Source organism: Pongo pygmaeus, chromosome 1 (genome assembly GCF_028885625.2).
Source record: "Pongo pygmaeus isolate AG05252 chromosome 1, NHGRI_mPonPyg2-v2.0_pri, whole genome shotgun sequence".
Classification (NCBI taxonomy): Eukaryota; Metazoa; Chordata; class Mammalia; order Primates; family Hominidae; genus Pongo; species Pongo pygmaeus.
In genome coordinates this window covers 63,875,773-63,893,205 of record NC_072373.2, presented here as the reverse complement: position 1 = coordinate 63,893,205, position 17,433 = coordinate 63,875,773, and the positions used below count along the sequence as shown (strand labels likewise).

Sequence of the window (17,433 nt, the reverse complement as noted above, 5' to 3'; positions counted from 1 at the left end):
CATGCCTTCATTTTATGTTTTTCTTTGGTAGTGGTCCTTGTTTGTCATGAGAACTGTGAAAAGTTGGAGAATTTCAGAGGAGCAAAAGTTATTAAAGGAATTAAGAATTCAGTATATTAGAAACAAATTATTCATTATTCTTAAGAATGAAGATACGTTACTAAGTTACTTCATAAAGATACTGTACAGGAAAAATATCTCCACAAACTCGTACAAGGAAGTACAAGAATAGCTAGTTTGCTCATATAAAGGCATACAGACATAAAGACCATGATTATATGGTTTTTGAAAATCATTAGGCAATATTTATGTCCATTGAGAGTTGAAGCAGAGAACTGAATAATATGATCCCATTATTTTATGAAATTATCATGTTACATAGGTAAATATTAAGTATTTCCTTATTACCTGTGTTAAAAATTACTTTAGTGACAAATTTCCTGAAGTTTTTTTTTTCCTTTTCTCTAAACCGCTAGTATGATTGCACTACATGTCACTATAGTAAGGGAGTATGTTTCTATATTCAGTCCTCTAAATTAGGTTTCTTAAGGTATAGGCTTACTGCTTATTGCTCTGTTACTAAGATTTATAAACATCACTGTATGTCTATAACTAGGTGAATCAGAAGATTTTGGAGAAGCAGATAATTTGATTTCCCAGTGCCAGACAAATTATCTCATTTAATTATCTACCCTGAATAAAGGAGGGATAGTGGCCAGTCATCTACCCTGCAATCCATAAAACTTCAAAGGAAAAATTTATTCCAATTGTCTTTTTTGCTATGCCAGTAATACTGTGCTTTTCATAGTATTATGGCTCAAAGGAATGATTCCATGGCATGCATATGATACCAAATTTAATTTAAAAGTAGTCTCTTTACAGTTTTGTAGTCGTTCTATAAGGATTCACCAATCGGAAATCTACCTTTTTAAATTAAAAAAAGTGTCTAAATGCTTATCGTGTCCCTGAGATTCTGTCTAAAGACAGATAAGCATCATTTACATAACTCAGTGATGAAGACTACAGATTTTGTACCATCTCTCTGTCTTTTTTCTGCTCTGGTTACAGTTTTCTTCCAATAGAACATGCAGGGCTCAGAGCTTCAAACACTTATAGCCTTTTTACTGCGTGTTCTATTGGAAGAAAAAAAAAGAGATGAGGGGAGTGGGTGGAAACAGAGAAACAGAGAGACAGCAGAAAGAAAAGCCCAATTGTGTATATGCTGAATGACTAGTAGTCATGTATAATTTAAATGAAGTAAACATCCAACATACATAGTTAAGTAGATAAATACCTAAGAGATTCTTTGGTTAGGTGTTTAAGAAACTTTAGGTCTTATGAAACTTGAAGATAAAGCTAGAATACATCTCCTTTGAAAAGGTTGAGGATACTTGTTTCTCCATATAAGTCTTTTTAATTCATCTCTTACTTGCACAAACTGTATTTATAGATAAAAATATATATTCAAATTTTCTCATCTTAAATCAAATGTTTAATGCAAAAGAAAAAGCATGTACTTTTTTTTTTTTTTAGAAAATTGTGTTTACCACATCAAATTTAGTTTTACGTATGGAATGTATCATAAAGATATATTATGGAAAATTTTATTTAATGCACTCCAATGTCAGCTCTCTTGCCCAAGTCTTCATCACTTCACACCTGGATTACTGCAATAATTTGTTCTTTCTTGACTTCTACTTTTCCCTACCCAATCCAGTAAGATAAGCTTCCTCAAATATCACTTTCATCACGCCCTGCCCCTGTTCTAAAATCCGATTCTACTGCCAGTTGAATGGTGTCCAAATAGTTTTTGTTGGAATTCCAGCCCTTCTATAATCTGGCCTCACCTTGCCATCCAAAATGTATCTCCAGGTATTTCCTAATACTCCATTCCCCACTCTAATTAGGCTAGCTTTTGTCTGCCCCCACACATGTTGGGTACTTTGCTGCCTCGGCACTTCTGCTTCCTTAACCTGAAATAACCTCACTTTTTAGCTTTTAACTTCTTTCCTTTCCATCTTTCAAGGGCCATCTTTTGTCCCTCTTAATATATAAATCCTGCAAGTGTCCACCTGCCATGTGTACAGTTTCCCAGTCTGACTTCCTAGTAAGTAAGTCTGCAGTACTTACTATTTCTTCAGAAAATATGTTATGACACATTTTCTCATCCATACTAAGCAGCATTTTTTAAACAGTGAAACAATTCAATAGCTCTCAAATGAAATTTGTTTTACAATCAGTGGCGTATTATATTGGTTGATTGGAAGTGTTTTTCCTTTCTAACTGGCACAGAAAATAATGGTGCATTTTAAAATTTATGGTATTTTAAGAGTTGGAAAATCAGTGTGTACTGTATTAACATATTTATATTAACAATTAATATTACAATTATTTATTGTTTCCTAATGGTTTCCCAAGTGTCTAGTATATTGCCCAGCATCATTGTAAATTTTGCTACCATGGAAACCTTTTTTTTTCCCATCTTTCTCCCTTAGAATACACTACAGCATCAGATATGTACTTGAGCTTCTTTGATTCAATTAGTGAAACTATTTTAATTAAATTAAACTTGAGAAATATAAGAAACATGCTTGGTTAGAAAAGTGCTTTTATGAATTATTGTTATTTTTCTTTTATTTTAAACTTTTCATTGAAGAATTATATACATACAGAAAAGTGCACACAAGCATACAGCTTAATACATTTTCACAAACTCAACATATCCTGGGTAGCTAGCAGTCAGACTGAGAAACAGTACATTACCAGGACTCCATAAAACCGTCCTTCATATGTCTTCTGGTCACATGGTTTATCATTATACTGGCATCAAAAAACATAGATTACAAAAAATTAGCCAGGCGTGGTGGTGGGTGCCTGTAGTCCCAGCTACTCTGGAGGCTGAGGCAGGAGAATGGCGTGAACCCGGGAGGCGGAGCTTGCAGTGAGCCGAGATCGCGACACTGCACTCCAGTCTGGGCTACAGAGCGAGACTCCGTCTCAAAAAAACAAAAACAAAAACAAAAACAAAAACAAAAAACAAAATAAAACAAAAAAACAGAGAAAAACAACAAAAATAACATATATTAATTGGCAAGTTGTGTCCTTTGTATAAATGAAACCATACAGTACACTTCAGTTGCTGGCTTCTTTTGTTCAACATTAAGTTTGTGAGATTCAGCCACATCATTGCATATAGTTGTAGATGGTTCATTCTCATTGATGTATAGTGTTCTGTTTTATGAATATACCACAGTCTATTTCTCTATTCCGCTGTTGATATATACATGGGTAATTTCCAGTTTTGATCTAATGCAAATAGCATTGTTCAGAACATTCTAGGACATTTCATTTGTTATACAAATGTACTAATTTTTCTTGGATCTGTATCTAGAAGTGGGAAAGATGGATCACTGGGCATGATTGTTCATCCTTAGCAGATGCCATGTAACCTTTTTCCAAAGTTGTTTCCATTTATATTCCCCTCACCCATGTATAAGAATCCTGGCTGTTCTACCTCTGCACCAACTTTTGGTGTTTTCTGTCTTTTTCATTTTAGCCATTCTAGTAGATGTGTATCGTATGATTATTTAATTTAATTTTTTTGTATAGGTTTAGAAAAGTTTCCAACAAAGATTTTGGATTTTCTTTGAGAAATATGGTGACAATTATAGAAGATAAGTACTTTAGATTGAGCTATAGGATTCACATGAAAATCATTAATGAAGCTATTACTTTACTCATTTTTGGTTTTTTTTTTCCTGACACTGTAGTTTGGGTAGTTTCTGGCAATATCTTTCTGTTGATATTTAACTACAATTACTTTTAGCTTTGTGGAAATCTACTGAACATTTTATTTAGTCTCCAGAGTTATCGATTTGGCTTTCCTAACTTCTGAGTCACAGAATTAGTTATGCGAATTCCTAGGAGTTGGGGGTGACTTAACATTTTGTTGATTACTTCCTCAGATTAATATTACTTGTTATTTTTTGTTTACACATATTTATAATTAATACTAGCATTGTTTACTGGAAAATAAAGTTAGAAATAAAACATTTGAACCTTACGGATGCTACAACTATCTATTTGTAAATATATGTTGCAAGTAAAAGCCGTGGTTTAAAATCTTTGCATTAAATCCCTAATGAATTAATAGTTCTTAGTGATTTTTTGTATGTTCCAAGGTATTTTGTGGGTTTTGAGTATTAGACAATTATCCTATACTTCCATTTCTTTATCCTGTGATTGCTGAGAGCAATACTGTGGTCATTTTTCTTGGCAATATTCTTTCCTACTCAGGAATGTTCAGGCCAAGACATTTGGTCTCTTACTGAATCATAAAGTTATATTTCTTAATTGTTCTAAAATTAAAGGTGCTGACTTCAGTATATTTAATTCCAGAAGTTTGTACAGAGTGTGTGGCTAATTACAATAATAATTAATTATGACTCAGAAATGAGAAAGGACTATTCCCTTCTGTCTGTCACAATGTTTCATTTACAAAACAAGCAAGGCCTTAGAAAATCACCAAGGGATCAGTGCAATCGTTTTATGGAACCATGATGAATTTCCAAATATTTCTTTTGTGGTCTGGAAACTCAAAGTGCTGAGTACAACCAGGCAGTGATGGAGTGCATGTTAAGAGCCTCATACTCAATGAGCATGTGTAAGACCTTTCTTACATTGTCATTGGGTAAAGAATACATAGTGTTAGGATTTGCCTTTTTCCTTGGTAAGCAAGACACTGATTAGTTCATAACTTATAAATTGCTACATTTGGTTTGTTCCCTAACTCCAACCTTAAATATGTTGTTATAGTCTCATTTAATAATTTTTTTTTTTGAGATGGAGTTGCTCTCTGTCGCCCAGCCTGGAGTGCAGTGGCGCCATCTCAGCTCACTGCAAGCTCCGCCTCCCAGGTTCGCACCATTCTCCTGCTTCAGCCTCCTGAGTAGCTGGGAATACAGGCGCCCGCCACCATGCCCAGCTAATTTTTTTGTATTTTTAGTAGAGACAGGGTTTCACCGTGTTAGCCAGGATGGTCTCAATCTCTTGACCTCGTGATCTGCCTCCCTCGGCCTCCCAAAGTGCTGGGATTATAGGCGTGAGCCACCGCGCCCAGCCAGTCTCATTTAATAATTCTAAAATATGTTTTAGGACATGAACTCTTTTTAATGTCTTTTGCATTCCCAAATGTCTACTAGATGGGTGAGTACATAGTATTAATAAGTATGTATTGAAATAAGAAGGGTAAACATTCTATGTATAGTATAATACACCTGTGTGTAAGAACACACAAAAACTCACACATGTACACCCATATACGTATGGAAAGAAAGACCAAAATATTGAAGATAATTATTTGCAGGTAGTATAATAATGTGTTATTTTTCTATGATTCTTTATTTTACATGTTTACATAGAATTTATTACTGTTATGATAAAACATTTTAATACAAAATTTGAAAATGAAAAGGTAATATAAAATAATGTATTTCATTTGTGCTAAGCAGAGAAACAGAAAGATCCTTGGAACAGATGGCTTAAAACTTTGGTCAAGCTGAATCTCAGTGTTAGATAATCATAGAGGAACTGGCATTCTCCTAATCATTCTAATATATACATGGGTCTAATAGTCATGAATAGAAGAATAGTTTTGCAAACCTCTGTTGTGAAGGAATACAAAATGAATGAGCGTACCTGCTATTTGATTTGTAGGTATTCTATAACTTAAGAGTTTTCTTCTCAATAGTTTTTAAAAAATACGATCATCCATAATCAGTTATAACATTTTGGCTGAAGTAAATTTCAAATATACCTTGATGGTGTTTTAATTTTATCTTTTCCTTGAATTGGCAAAGTATTGATTTTTTAAGGTGATGCCTCTTGAACCAACCTTCCTTTTGTAATTCCGGTCATAGTTAAATGACATCATCATTCCTTTTGCTTCTCAAGCTAGGAAGCTGAGTCATTCTAGACTTTTTCTTCTTTTTCTCTCTCGGTTTAAATTGCTACCTAGGGAACACTGAATCTGAGATATCTTTGGAATCTATTTTCTCTTCTTCATTTCTGTCATTGTTTCTTTACTACTTTTCTTTATTTTTCACCTATTCTAACTGCCACATTATTGATCGTTTATTTATTTTTTGCCTGTTCTAGCTGCCACATTACTGATCTTTCTGCTTCCAGCCTTTCCCTCCCAATCCCTCCACCACATTCTTCCAGTAGAATCCTTCTTAAATACAAACTTGATGTAACATCCTGTTTCTGAACTCCTTCAGTGACTTCCATAGATCTTCAGGGTAAGATCTGCCATCCAGCACAGCATGTGAGGACTGCCACATACTTGCAAGTTCTTCCTACCCTCATCACTTACCACTGTACACACACACCAGCCATGACACACTTTAGTATCTTTTCTGATATGGCTTATTATATTGCCTTTGAACATGTTATTTCTTCTGTCCCAGATGTTCTCCCTCTGCTCATCCATTTGCATCCTGCTCATCCTTCAATTTTCAATCTCAAGTATTCCTGGTCACCTTTCCAGATAAAAACAAACCAGATTTGACCATCTTCTTTGCCTTTACACCTGACATACATTTTCTATTATGTATTTATATGTCTTCCCCACTAGACTATAAACCCCTAAAATAGTTTAGCCACTCTTGATCCCGAAGGATGTTCTCTCTCCTATTGTTAGCTAGCTTTTAAGAGATAAGGTCCCTTCTCATGATATTTAACTCATCTGCTCCCCTTTAGACTGAATGTTTGCATTTACTTTTCGTTGTTATGCATGTTAAAGATTGCAGGAAACTAATTACCTATCCACCCCACCCACTTTTCCAGTTGATCCTATAAAATGGAAGAAATAAGCAGAATTTTTTCAATAAGGATTATAATATTATTAATGGCAAAACTGAATTGCAAAATAGGATCTTCTGTTTCACACCTTATTTCATGTTTACACAACAACACTCACACATAGGCACTGAAGCTGGAAAGTGGTGGACCTCCCCCTGTAGAGGGAGCTTTCACCTATGGGCGTAATACAGAGAACAGGACATGGATGGGGCTGGGATGCTAAAAGTTAATTAGGTCCTAATGAGAGACAGAGACAAAATCACTGCAGGGAGTGACTCTTCTCCTGGTTAATCTGGGGCAATAAAATCACTAAGGTTAGTCGCTTCACTACCCACAGAAGGAGCAAGTCAGGAAGTTGAGAGAGACTCCTGAACTGTTCACTCCATTACTTCCAGAGTCAGGAGATCAGAACCCTGTCTATTGTCTGAAAAAGAATGAAGTCTTGGAAATTTGCTAACAGCAGAAGTAACAATGCCAATTAAACTATAAGCAGGCTTTTTTTTTTTTAACTAGAAAGATAGCAATTTTAATAGAAGTACCACCTACATCAAGGGAGGTGGGTCCTAGCTTGTAGGTGTCTTGGTAGATGGTCAGGGTCTCAATGAACCCTGGTCCTAATAGCACAGAATGCTTTTGTAGATCCTGCATCCAAGCAACAAATCCTAGATTTCAGCTCAGGAAGGAACTCAGAAGCAAGTATTCTGATGACAAGAAGGTCCACAGAGCCTGCTCTGGAGAGGTATACATATCTAGTTTAGTTCATTTTAGAGATTCTGTAGAACCTAATGCCAGTTACTTTAAATGGCCCTTGTTCATTTACTCAACAGTTAAGTCTAAAAATGTGATTGTATCTACAGGTACTGAAAAGTGAAGAAGATATTGAAACTCACTATTGACTGGTCTTCAGACAGCTAAAAAAAAAATCAGACATTGATGGTTGCCATTTGATTGGTGTGGTAAATGGGTTGTAATCAATGTGTCATCCAAAGAATGGAAGTGAATGGAGATTGAGTGAAGGCAACAAAACTTAAGCTTCAGGGCCCTTCTTTTGTGTGGACCCCTTCCAAGGCTCTAAAAAGGGTAATAAAATGTGTTTACAGAGTTACAAATTGAGGGGGAATTTTGCAGAAGTAAGATATTTAAGCTATGATAGACTATTATCTCCTTCAACTTCAACTTCTCCTCTGGTACATGTTCCTTAGTGTCCAGTGACACTGGGGCGATCTTTGCTATTTTTTTGGACCCAAATTTCTATCAATACTATAAACACAAGTATAGCTATGTGTGAAGTTGAAAGTTTAGAAGCTTCCTGGAAAAGAATAAAAATTATCTTTCTGTTATTTCTGTAGAGAATATTACAATTTTTTTGTCATAGTAATAGACATTCAAAGATTATATAACCAAAAATGCAGCGAAAGAAATGCCATAGACTCTTGTCAGATGTTAACAAAATTTTTCTTAATTTCTAGATTTTGTGAGATTTGCAGTATTTGTTGACTTTTAACAATTTGAAATTTATGTAAACTATTTCCTCACTTGAGGTAACTCTTTATAATTTCATATTTCTTAAGGACTTCCCAGTTATGTAAGCTTGAGGCTCACACAACCCAGATCTGTCACTGAATAGAAGGTATTTTGGAGAACATTTATGTTCTGTTATCTTTTGCTGAGACTTCTCTCTGTTGCTCTCCAGTTGGAGATACAGAACAGTTCTCCCGTTCACAAACACTGTTTAGCAGTGGTAAAACAGAGAGGAGATGTTATCCTAGTTTCTGTTGGCAAATCCCAAATGAATGTGTGTTCTAGTTTGGCACTGTAAGTTACTATAGGCAGGCAACATACTTTGTTACCTTTGTGTATCTAGCACAGAACCTACTATTTGGTGAGACCATACTTAAATGTTCATTGACTTAATATGAAACCCCTTTACAGGCCATACATCTGTCTCATTCTTGAGTTGTTAGTATATTGTGATAATTAGATTTAAAATAAATAGAAACAATATTTTTTTCAAAGACCCTAACAAGCCTATGGGTTGGATGCTTTTTTCTTTTCCTTTTTTTCCTCCTCTCTTCCTCAACATGTTAAAAATGTCCTCCTGCCTCTGTTTCTTCTTTACTTTTCAAACTCTCCCTTTTCCAGGCATCTAGATTACCTTTTGGTATGCTGACGAGTCTGACTTTCTCTGATTTAATCCATTGCTTTCATTTACTTCCAAAATTTGGATTCTTGCTTTACTTTTTTCTTTTCTCATAGGATTTCTAAGATTTGTACAGTTGTTTCCAACTACCATCTCTGGAGTGATGATTTAGTTGTGAGAGCTATAAAGTTTTGCTGTAATTTATTAAAGATGTCTGGCAACTGCTGAATATTCACCTATATTATTGCTAATGTTACCAGTAAAATCCAGGTTGTTATATAAATCGAAACGTCCTTTGTAAAGATTAGAGGGGATCTGGAAAGAGTTAGTGTTAGTGAGATTTTTGTGCGTGGTGCCAGATTTTAAAAGCCATATAATGTTGCATTTTTACCATCTCTATAACGTATTTCCCAATAATTTTAGTCCACACAGATGGCTCATCTTTTAGACTGCCTGAAACATATATTGCCACTAGTATTTATGCCTCATGGAACATCTGAAATGATTGGACCTTTGGAATCCTCCAATTTATCTGCATATCCAATGAACTATTGTATGCTCTATTATATGACATTTGAATGTAAACTTCCTAAAGCTCTTTGTTTTTGAAGAGATTATTAGTATATTAGGAGGCTATTTGGAAATATAGAGAATATGATGAGATCTTGAGAACTTCACTTTAGGATCAAGACATAATCAGAGTAGAGATATACAAAAGGTTCCTTTTATTGTCTGAAGGGCCCAGAAATTGATGAAACTTGCCTAAAACTTGATTGAATATGTTAAATTATCTAAAGAGTATGTCAATCAAAATGAGTGCAAACCAACAGGAAAGCATAAGAACAGTTAAGTCATGAAGGTAAATTTTGGTAGTTCCCATCCAACTTCTGTCTGAAAGTTAGGGAGCTTCAACCAGCCCTTCTACTGGGAAATTAATTTAATAAAGAAAATTCTATTAAATGCTTAATGCATCTAAATCACTTCATCTATATTATTTATAAACCCAATAAGCACATGACAGGACAATGGATTTATATTCTAAATGGGGGTTGCATCTTAAGCCAGGACATAATTTGTTAATTGCATAGTCAAAATTATACTCAAAATTTGTTGAATCACCCTTAAATTATTATGACCTAGGCCCTTGGTAGCACAAAATCTAAAAATGTATTTGTTTCCTTCTCTCCCCAACTCTCTCTCTTTCTTCTTCCCTTCCTTATTTCCTTCTTTTTTCTTTCTTTTTCTGGGCCAGTTGGACTCGAAGTTTCTTTCAAAGGTAGAAATGAGGGGTAATGGACATACAAAGAAATTCACCCCATGTTATAATATTACAATGGTTAAGGGAATAAGATTTAGAGTCCTGTGCCTTTTTTGAGTTTTATACTTACTAGAAATCTGTAATTTACTGAAAAAGTAAATATTAATATTTATAGAATATAGAAAAAATTGAATGAGGTAAAATTTGTAACATTCTTAGCATGGAGCTTAGCATGTAAATGCTGTTTAAATGATAGCCATCAAAACAACGATCCAGTTATGCTTTAGTTTCCAGCATAACTTTGCCTCCAGAAGCCAATGGGTTAGTCAATGATTCTTCCTCACTGACATTAAAAGCCTTTTGGATTCAATACATGTGTATCTGTACCAAAGAATAAGTTCTCCCCAAAATAGACCTAATCCCAGTTGAAATTAAGTGCCTAAACCTAAAAACCAGATCCTAGACTGTACTAAATTGTTCTTTGAAATGAGGTCTATATTTTGAGGTCTTTTGGGAAGGATTTTTCTGACCTTTATATATGCTAAAAGGGACTAATAGGTTTTCTACATGTCAAGTATAAACCAGACAATTTTGTATTTTTACATTCTTCCAGTATATGTTGGGGGTGGGAAGAGCAGATTAGAACATATAAAGATCTACTTTTCTTAGTAATTAAAAATTAAATATTATTTTAGTACTCTGTAATACTTTAGCTCATAGTAGTTTCTTCTCTTAATTTTTTATTTAATAATTTTTAATTTAATTTCTTCTCAATTTTTTATTTAATAACTATAAAAACACTTGGAAGGAGCCTATATCCATTTATGAATTGAGGAATCCTTTGCAGTGTGAATTATTTCACATTCTAACTTATCTATTTTAAATAAGATATTCAGAAACTTTTTTCATATAAATTTTTTGTTGTTGTTTAGTAATGTGAAAGACTGTTTTATAGAAGAGAGGATACCTCTGTAAAGTTGTTTTCTAAACTGTCCCTCCCATCTCCCTATGAAAATCTGGCCAAACTATGACCCTTCCTCCCATGTACTATGTCCCTATCTATCTATCTATCTATCTATCTATCTATCTAATTTTGCAAATGATTTTAGGGATTTCATAGATGACCCTGAAGCTATTCATGGAGTCCAGATTCACCATTTCAAATATATGTGCGATAGTGTTTTCTGTAACTACTATACCTGCATACCTTATTAAATGTGTGAGGGTGTATGCATATATGGATAGGTAAATAAATACAGGGTATGAATGAGGAGAAAGAGTCAGGACTAGGAACCTGTAATATCAATAATGCTTACGTGCCTCCCTAACTAGGGGTTGTTTTTGTTACTCGTAGCGTAAGTGAGGTTTGAAGTTTCTCCTGCTTTCTGGGTAGCCAGCGATAAGACCATAAATGGCATATATGTATGTATATACATATGTCTACATGTATGTGTGTATGCATATGAATGTATGTATCTATGTATTTTTATAACTTTTTTCCTTTTAAAACTAGAAAGTTTCAACGGAACAACTGAACTCACTGAGATTTGGCCATTCTACAATAGGTATTTAGTAGAAGAAGAAAAAAAAAAATGTGAAACAAACAAGCAAGAAACCCAAGCAAACAAAAAAAGATTCAGTGAGAGACATGTATGATAAAAGTTATTTTTCTATATTTGTATTATTTTATATAAAACATATTTTTCTGGCAAGCTAAATTTCCTCTCTCATTTGTAACACATTGAAATTGTGACACAATAATTTTATAAAGATAAATTAATGAAACATACCTTAACACTTTAAAGTAACTAGCAGGAATGATTTCACTGTTCATAAATGTCTAAAGTGTGCTTTTATTTTTTTCAGCTGTTGTGTATTATAAAACTTTGATCATCTAGAAGGTATGGAAGTTGTACACAAGTTTTGGGTGCTCATTGAGTTGAAATTGAGAGTTCCTCTTTTCACTAATCCCCTCTAGAGTCCCCACTGAGCCCAAATTTTCTAATGCCATTCCAGTTTCTAAGCTCCTCCAGAGAATAGTTTATTCTCTATATAAACTAAGTAAAATTTTAGTTCCAGCAGAAAGTCTGTTTTTTTTAAATCCTGTAAATTATGTCTTATTTTGCCTACCTTTAGCATGAGCATTTATGGATATACAACACATCACCAGCCACACTTGTTTATGAGCACTTACTATTGTTAAAACTCACTGTATAATTTTCTAAATTAAATAGGCACACAACACCCAAAGAGTAATATAGATGGATATTATCAGGGGAAGACCCTCTCAAAAAGTCTCAAGTGGTGATATTTCTTGGTGGATTTGCTAAATCTACCAACCATGACACTGGATTTGTCAGCCTGTGAGTGGACCCATACTCAGAAATAGACTTGAACTAACCAAACTTAGAGGAGTGCTGTATAAAATCTGAATGCCAGCTCATTCATCTACCATGAGGAATCTAATTGCTTGCAAGTCTAGAACACTTGTGTTGGCACAAATGATACATTTCGTCTCTATAGGCACACGTACAAAGAGCAAATCATCATCTGAAATTTGCCAGCATCAGGACAAGCGGAGACTTGCTCCCAGGCTCTTTTCTGAGCCATTATATATTGATGTTTAAGTTTATTTTCACGGGATGATGTATATCTTCCTTTGTCTAAGTTCTTGTGGACAGGGCCTGCAAGGGGATTCATGGCTTTAAATTCCATTAGATCAGTGACCTGAATCTTTCAAATGAACGACAGATTCAAATCTCTGAGTTCCTCTTTCATATTCCCACCTGGGTGCTCAATAAATGCTTAGTGACTTCTAAGCAAAATTGGAAGCTTAGGCTCTATGCTATACTGCAGGATAGGAATGAATTTGAACCCAGAGAGATAGGCTGTCTGGGTTATCCAGAGGGGCATCTCTCTTAGCCAGGTCGGAGGTTTGTAAAGCCTGCCATTGCTATAATGTAGGGTTTACTACAAAATGATTGTCTTGGAAATGTGGCAAATCTTTTTCATATCAAATACCATATAGATTTAAAGGCTTTAATATTTTTATATAGTGTAACTCTTAACAATTTGCTGCCAAAATAGTGATAAAAATATACAGCTAATCTGTTCATTATGTTTGGCATGCCATTTCATTTTAAAAACACCTGCATTGAATTTTTGTTTTTCACTACATATTATTTCAGATTCACTCTTGAAAACTGTCATTTTTTTCCTAATGCTAACTCAGAAAATAGAAAGTGAAAGACAAGATTATGGGATCAACAGGCAAGTGCTGCCTTCTTACTTGTATGTCTTATGAACTTTGGCATTTATCACTCATTTTTATTCATCTGTAAAATGGAAATAATTGTAGCTCTGTACCTGTGCAAATGGCAGTTGTGAAGATCAATATAAGACTTTTAGAAGTATCCATCATCTAATAAGCACTACTGTGTGCTTGCTGGTGTTAGTGTTAATTTTACACAATTTTTTTTCCAGATCAGGCTTCACTTACCAGGTGGATGCATTTATACCTAATCAACTTTCTACCATCACTGAGCTTGAAAAATCTCTATCCAGTGTGACTGAGAAAAAGGCATGGGTTTTTGCATTTCTTAAAAACTGGCTTAATTCTGTGAAATTTTCCTTTGCATTTAAAAATCCTAAGCTAACCAACTAAATCAAATAAAAATTAAATACAATGTGATGCTCACATTTAAAACCATGAATACAGGTTTGAACTCTATTCAGCTTCAATGCAGAAAATTCAGTGCTGAGAAAGGACTGTCACAAATGCACACGGACAAAATACTGCCTTTTAGCACACATTTAACTCCAGGGAAAGACCTGATATAAAATTCTTCCCTCCCTCCCATTTTCTCTCTCTCTTGTCCTTTTGTTTCTTCTTTTATCTCTCTCTCCAACATATATTTAATCAGGAATCTGCTATATTTCGTGTACTATGTTAGGTTCAGGAACTATAGTAGTGAACAAATCAGCTATGGTCCTTGCCCTCATAGAACTTACAATTTAGAAGGAAAGACGGATAAAAAATAACAACAGCAACCACAAAAATACAAATAAAGGCATAATTGCAAACTGTATTGAACACCTCACCATACTTCCCCTTTCTTGCCAGGAAGACAAAGGATGTCCTGGGGAAATTCATTTGGATATAATGCATTACATAAGAAATGCTCTTCCAAACAAAACTATTCTTCAAGTTCTGTTCATGAATGTGTATGCAAAAATTGACTTCACTTCTATTCCTAATGTCTTATCATTCATAATAATGTGTGATGGTTTTGTGCTTTAAAACTATAGTTGTATCTTATTTTAGAGTTGAGTAGATATATGGACTATTTTTAAGCATTGGTTATAGCATGGGCTGCAAAATCTTTATGAGAGTATACAAGGGGCTTATGTAAAAATATAGCTATTGAGCCAGAATCCAACTTGTTAGAGTTTTAAAGGTACAAGAACTCTCAAATATCAGTTTCCTCATCTATCAAATTAAGGAGAAGGATTAGATGGTCTCAGAGGCCCTTTGTAGATATAAACTGTTACAAATTGTCAGAGAACCATTTTTATATTAAAACATTTAATGTACTATATAAACAGTTATCTAGGGATTTAAAAAAGCTTTTGTGTTGATAAAAATGCATAATTTGTAGGCTCTCACATTATTCTAGTTTTATTCTTTTTTCTTTATAATAGAAGATCATTTCTAATCTTATGAGAACATTTCTAATCTTATGAGAACATTTCTCATAGTTAGACAATTAGAGATTTTTAATTTTCTTGTATCTGGCACCCTGAGAAGCCAGAAACCGCACTTATGGTACATTCTGTAGCTTGCAGTGATCTACTTTTATTCACATATTGGTAGTATCTGTATTTTCTAATACAACGAGTTGCATCTGTTTTCAATTAGATTTTTCTTATAAGTGGATTAAAAAAAGTGATTTGAGACTCTTGACAGAAGTCTGCACTATGTCTTTCCCAACAAGTAATATTATGATACATGATAATCCCTTTGTGAAAGCCTCATAAATGTTGATGAATTGGAAGCAGTATTAAGAGTAAACCAAAGCCCACTTATATTCTGTACCATTTGAACACACTTGCTTCCCGAAAATGCAACCAAATTAGGAAGACTTCCATTTTCCTATGAATACTCAAGACTTGGGGACTTCCATGTGTAACTAACAGACAACAAGATAGCTTTCCAGCAATATATCATAACCTCTCTGCATTGGGTTTGAAGGAAAGATATATTTGTAGAGCCACTCAGACATAGACTATAAATTTAATGAAGGTTGTATGTAAAAAATGACTTCCATCTTTATTAATGCCATTTCATTTCATTATTAAACTTGAAACGTCTCACAATTCTTACTGGTACTTGTTTTCTAATGTTTTTTTTTTTCTTCTTTTCTATTGAAAAGAAGAAAATCTTTTCAATCTGGTCATTTATGACCAAATTATGTGTCTTGTCCTTAAAACAGATATTCTGTCCATTTGTTTACTTTCTCTCCTTTGCCCTCTTCAGTCTCCATATCAGACATTATCCTCAAAATTATTTATTATCAGTTAACTTTGTAAAATGCTTTCTGAAGCCCAACAACAATCCTTTCTATTTTTTTTTTTTTTTTTTTTTAGTTAGGCAGACCCTTACAGCCATGTTTTATGTTGACATAAAAATGTCAACACTCTGATTATTAAAGTATATGTTCTATATATGGTCAATGTTAGTTACAGTCAGTCTGGTCTCTAGTCATATGGATGGATTTGATAAGCCGAGTGATCCATACCCTTCTCTTCAAGCATGATAGATCATTAAGAACCCATTTTTCAAAAATGGCATCTGCTTCTTTAACAAATATGTTTTATTTCATAGGTAAAATTCCATGTGCTTTGTAAGGTTAAATTTTGAGGAAATACATCATTTGATTTATGGGGCAATTAGTTGCATTAAATTTTGTTTTTTTGCTCAATTCGTCTGTGATGACGCTACAAATTTGTCTTTGCAAAATATCATTTCAGTGTGTCACTCCTCTGCTTGAAGCCCTTTAGTCATTTTCATTGGGATCTCTAGGATGAAATCCAAATGTCATAGCCTGACTTTATGACCATCCATTGTCTGGTCCTGACACAGCCTTCCAGCCTCATCTTCTTCTTTTTTATCTGAGCACTTCGCTGCAGCCAGATGTAGTCACTCATGTTCTCAACATATTTGGAGTACTTCTGTCTCTGTCTCAGTGTTCTTGCTCAGATTCTCTCTTCTGTCTGGTTTGAATTTGCCTCTTTTTTTATTTACAGAAAACATTTCTGTCTTTCATAGTCAGATTACTTTACTTTGCCTGTGAAGCCATTGCGGAAACACTTCAGCAATGGCTGAAACAACTAGGGGAAGAGAAGGGAATTTAGCTGGGGAGGGAGAAAACTAAGATTGTGTAAGTATGTGGACTGTGAAAATACTGTGATGTGGCATTACTGTGTGGAAGTACTGTGAGGGCATTTTACATACATTTTTTCAACAGCATTTCTTGTATTATGAATTTCTTTTATTTATTAAGAACATCAGTATTATTACCATTATGACCAATTTCATTGACATTAGTATATACCCACCTTTATTATGTGTAGAGCACAACACTTCGTTTTGGAAACACAAAGAAATAGGAGATATGGTTTTTGATACTGGAGCAAGGACAGGAATTTTTATGAAAAATATAAGAAATGCAAAAACATTCAGTAAATCTGAGTCCTAATGACTGAAAATGTGGTCATCATTACATTACTTAGTACCTGGAAAAGCACCTTGAACAAAAACATTTATTTTATGATAAATGTGATTGTTTCATATTGTTATGTGATAATAAGTCTTAGATGCTTCCCTTATCCTTAGGGGGATAGAAAAGGAAAAAAATGGATACTTTTCACAGAAAATAAAAATGTTGCACAGTATTTATTGCTTGGTTACTTGAAATGTGACCACTTACACCTAAATTTCAAAATATGTTTTTGTTTATCATTAATAGCTTGACTATAGCTTAATATCCAGCTCTGTTCAGTGTCTTATGCCTCATTACAAAAGAAAATTTTCATGGTGATATGTAGTCTTAAAAGATACATAAACCAGAGAAAGATGAGGTGATCAAAGGTTATCATGACTTAAAATTGTAAG

General features: G+C 34.1%; 1 protein-coding gene across 5 annotated transcripts in view; it reads left to right on the top strand.

Moving 5' to 3' along the window:
• HMCN1 (hemicentin 1) overlaps positions 1 to 17,433 on the top strand; it is a 448,248-nt gene that overhangs the window by 150,141 nt on the left and 280,674 nt on the right. The gene's annotated exons all lie outside the window — the stretch shown is intronic.